Below are 5,429 nucleotides of genomic sequence, written 5' to 3' on the forward strand. Positions count from 1 at the left end.
GCCTTAAGCCATGTTATTGTAATAAGTTCTCTCTTGAGACATTCGATGTAATAGGTGTGTGATTGCCACTCTGTTATAAATCCTCGAGTACTGTGTGTGTCCGCATTACTGATCCAGGGATGACACTGAAGCACAGAGACTTGACCACCTGAGGTCGGGTCGCTACAAGATGGTATCAGAGCACACACTGAGTGTAGGACACGACCACTAAGATAAACCCTAGGTCACACTTCTCTTCTCATTTCTGACTTCTCTCTATTTTCTACTCTTTAGGATGGCAGAGATGAAGAACAAGTTTGCGCAACCGGATGAAGACACACCTTTTGGACGCCACTTGAAGGAAGTCACTAGGTATTTGAACATTGGAATACCAAGCTTCACCGGAATGTACAATTCCACTTTACCTGAAGAGGAGCGCTGGATGGTTCAAGTACAAGTTCCAGGAAGGACGTTCATGCTAACTTCTAAACCCATAGAGTTTTCTTTTGAAGCACCCACTTGGAGTCTAGGCAAGAGCATGGAAACCCACATTACCATGGGACACATTGGAGAAGTCTACAACATGGAACTCAAGGACACTATCTACCAAATATGTGGGCGTCGAGACGAGCAATGGGAAGTAATCAGCACCAAGAAGGATAGATCCATTGCCGCTTTCATCCAGGAGTTAAACCAGCACATTCGATGTCAGGAGAACCAGATGTGCGCGAACATGATGGAATTGAAGAAGGCGAAGACTAGAATCATCAAACTGGAGGAAGAACTCAAGTTTACATGCGATGGATATGAGGAGGAAATCAAGACACTACTGGAGAAGAATGATGACTTTGTCAAGAAGATCGGAGTATTCATGGGAGAACCAACACCAGTGGAAGAAGACGAAGAAGAAGAACCCAAGGAGATATGCCCCGAGGATTACATCATCATCGATGACACCGATTCCGATCCTAGTGATGATGACTTTGAAGACGAAGCTGGATCAGACATCATAGAGTCTTCCACCGATCAAAATTTCTAGATGACCACCAAATATTAGTAGCATTTCCCCATGTAATTAGTGTTAGATGAGCACTTTGCGATAGTCCTAGATCGTATGTATGCCCTTGCTTGATTGATTGAGTGAAATGTTTGTGTTTGTCTCATGTGCACATGGGTAGTGTTTTCTCATTAGACCCCTTTTCTATTCTGATTTCTTCCATCTAAACCCATCATATGCCTTCGAGACGTGACCCCGGTTTTGTTTTCCCACCGAAGCTCACCCAGTTGATCCAACAGCAGAATACTTTGATGCAATTGCTAGTTCAGAACCAGGGCAACAACAACAACAACCTGCCGCCAGTGGACAACATAGCCCGTTTTCTAAGGTTACAGCCGCCGGTGTTTTCCAGTAGCACCGAGCCTATAGTTGCAGATGATTGGCTACGCCATATTGCAAGGGAGTTGACCACCGCAGGTTGCATGGATGATGAGAGGGTGCACCTTGCCGCACATCAATTGGATGGACCTGCAGCCTCATGGTGGGAGAATTACACAGCTATTTTCCCCATAGCCACGGTCACATGGGACCAGTTTCAGCAAGCTTTTCGCACGACCCATGTCTCAACTGGAGCTATGAGTATGAAGAAGTGGGAGTTTCTCAACCTATGTCAAGGGAACCGTACTATGGCACAGTACATGGATGAGTTTAGCAAGTTATCTCGCTATGCCCCTGATGATGCGGCCACAGATGCCGCAAAGCAGGAGAAGTTTATGGAAGGGCTGAATGATGAGATGAGCATATAGTTGATGGTAGAAACCTTCAAGAACCACCAGGAGTTGGTAGATAAGGCTCTTATGATCGAAGGGAAGCAACAGCAGATTGAGAGCCGCAAGAGAAAGCATGGACAAGGGAAGTATAACTAAGGAGTTCAGCAGAGGCCTCGCCTAACCCCGATTTCGGGAGGACTTGTCCATAACCATGGAGGTCACAACCACACTAGAGGAGGATCTCATAATCACAATGGCGCTAAGAATGGGAACGGGAACGGAGCCAACAATAATCAGAACCGCCCCAATCCAGCCACACCCACCAAAAGGGATCTAAGTCATGTTACTTGCTTCAAGAGTGGGAAGACTGGACACTACGCCACGGAGTGCCCTGAAGGAAAGAATGGAAACGGAAATGGGAGTGCTGGGAAGAAGCCTAATCCATTCAACAAAGGACAAGTGAACCACGTTAACGTGGAGGAGGTTGAAGAGCAGCCGGACGCGGTAATAGGTAAGTTTTTGGTTAAGTCATTTACCGCTCTTGTTCTTTTCGATACCGGTGCATCGCATTCATATATATCAAGGGTATTTGTGGATAAGTTTAAACTACCAACCCAAACCCTTAGGACCCCTCTCTTAGTGAGCTCGCCCGAAGCAGAATACATGGCTAGCCGATCGTGCAACCAGGTACCCTTAACCATTGGCACACATGTTTTTCCGTCCAACCTAATTATCTTGGAGTCACAAGGATTGGATGTGATATTAGGTATGGACTGGATGTCAAAGTTTGGAGGGAATATTGAATGTGCTAGTAAGTCGATTTATCTTACCACCCCGGAGGGAAAAAGGATTAAGTATGTGTCTAGGCATGTGCCTAGGAGGAGCCAAGTGAATACCCTCACGGGAGTTGTTCAGGAGGAAGTGCCTGTAGTAAAGGATTATCTAGTTGTATTTCCAGAGGAGTTACCAGGCATGCCACCGAATAGACACATTGAGTTTTTGACAGAGCTGTTGCCAGGAACAGGACCAATATCCAAGAGACCCTATCGGATGCCCGCAAATGATCTGGAGAAATAAGAAACAGATCAATGAGTTATTGGAGAAAGGATACATTCGAAGAAGTTCATCACCTTGGGGAGCCCCAGTGCTTTTGGTTGAGAAGAAGGATAAATCCCTAAGGATGGTTGTTGATTATCGAGCCTTTAATGAAGTGACGATCAAGAACAAGTACCCACTCCGATGATCAACGATCTGTTTGATCAGTTGCAAGGAGCTAAGGTTTTCTCAAAGATCGATCTGCGATCAAGATACCATCAGTTGAAGATACGGGAGAAGGATATACCAAAGACAGCATTCACGACGCGGTATGGATTTTACGAGTACACGGTCATGTCATTTGGACTGACTAATGCCCTTGCTTATTTCGTGAGCATGATGCACAAGGTGTTCATGGAATATTTGGACAAGTTTGTGGTGGTGTTTATTGATGATATTATGGTATACTCGAAGAACGAGGAGGAGCACAAGGAGCATTTGCGCTTAGTTCTTGAGAAACTCAGGGAACACCAGCTGTATGCTAAGTTTAGCAAATGCGAGTTTTGGTTGAAGGAAGTCAGATTCCTTGGACATGTTATATCAGGAGAAGGTATAGCAGTAGACCCCAGCAAAATTCAGTCAGTCACTGAATGGTTGGCACCCACCTCAGTTAGCAAGATCCGCAGTTTCCTTGGACTCGCTGGTTACTATCGGAGATTCATTGAGAATATTTCCAAGATTGTGAAGCCAATGACTGAACTGTTAAAGAAGGATACTAAGTTTAAATGGACAGAAGATTGCGAGGCAAGTTTCCAGGAGTTGAAGAAACAGTTGACTACAACACCAGTGCTAACACTGCCGGATATACATAAGGAATTCCAAGTGTATTGCGACGCCTCTCGCTTAGGACTTGGATGTGTACTTATGCAGGATGGAAGAGTTGTTTCGTATGCCTCACGACAACTAAAACCTCATGAGTTGAACTATGCCACGATGATTTGGAATTAGCAGCCGTAGTGCATGCATTGAAGACCTGGAGACATTACCTTATTGGAAACCGATGTGATTTATACACGGACCATAAGAGTTTGAAATACATTTTCACCCAGAAGGAACTGAACCTTAGACAGAGGAGATGGTTGGAGCTTATAAAGGATTATGACATGAAGCTACACTATCATCCAGGAAAGGCCAATGTTGTAGCAGATGCCTTGAGTAGGAAGAGTTATGCTAATATCCTTGAAAGTAAGGGATTGCTGAAGGAGTTAGCAGAGAATATCATGGAACTTCGATTGGAGATTGTTCCTAGAGTATCCGTTGCAACAATGGAGGTCCAGTCGACATTGCTGGACAAGATTCGGGAAGCTCAGAAGGAGGACAAGGAGATTGCCGAGATAAAGGAGAAGATGAGCAAAGGAAAGGCCAAAGGTTTTCATGAAGATGAGCACGATACCCTATGGTTTGAGGACTGAGTCTATGTGCCCAATAACCAGGAAATCAGGAAGTTAATACTTCAAGAGGCTCATGACTCACCATACTCGATACACCCCGGAAACACCAAGATGTATCTAGATTTGAAGGAACGTTTCTGGTGGGCCGGTATGAAGGAGGATATTGCCGAGTATGTAGCCGTATGTGATGTATGTCAGAGAGTGAAGGCAGAACATCAGAAGCTAGCAGGACTGTTATAGCCTATGCCAATACCCGAATGGAAGTGGGATAAACTTGGCATGGACTTTATCACCGGATTGCCCAGGACAAAAGCAGGATATGATTCCATATGGGTAGTAGTTGATCGCTTGACCAAAGTGGCTCACTTCATCCCAGTGAAGACCACTTATACCAGTGCAAAGTTGGCCAAGATTTATATGTCCAGGATCGTATGTCTGCATGGAGTTCCAAGGACCATTGTATCAGATAGAGGAACACAGTTTACTTCAAAGTTCTGGCATCAGTTACATGAGACTTTGGGAACAAGGTTAGAGTTCAATACAACTTTTCACCCACAGACAGATGGACAAACCGAGAGAGTGAACCAAAATTTGGAGGACATGTTGAGAGCCTGTGCGCTAGACTATGGATCTAGTTGGGATGACAATTTGCCTTACGCAGAGTTCTCGTACAACAATAGCTACCAAGCCAGTTTGAAGATGGCACCGTTTGAAGCCATGTATGGACGCAGGTGCAGAACACCTTTGATGTGGGATGAGGTAGGAGACCGACAGTTGTTTGGACCAGACTTGATCAAGGAGTCTGAAGAGAAGGTCAAATTGATTCGTGATAGATTGAAGATTGCTCAGTCCAGACAAAAGAGTTATGCGGACTCCAAACGCAAAGAAGTAACCTATGAAATTGGAGATAGAGTATATCTGTGAGTATCTCCCTTGTGAGGAGTGAAACGTTTTGGAGTTAAGGGAAAATTAGCTTCGAGATTTGTAGGACCGTATCGTGTTTTGGAATGGATGGGAGAAGTTGCCTACAAGTTGGAATTACCCGAAGGATTGTCAAGAGTTCATGATGTGTTTCATGTTTCATAGCTGAAGAAGTGTCATGCTGAGATGGCCGATATACCGTTAAGAGATACAGTACCCTTGGAGGCAATTCAGTTGGACAGTGATTTGACCTACGAGGAAAAGCCAGTAAAGATT

This window comes from Triticum aestivum, chromosome 7A (assembly GCF_018294505.1).
Source record: "Triticum aestivum cultivar Chinese Spring chromosome 7A, IWGSC CS RefSeq v2.1, whole genome shotgun sequence".
Lineage (NCBI taxonomy): Eukaryota > Viridiplantae > Streptophyta > Magnoliopsida > Poales > Poaceae > Triticum > Triticum aestivum.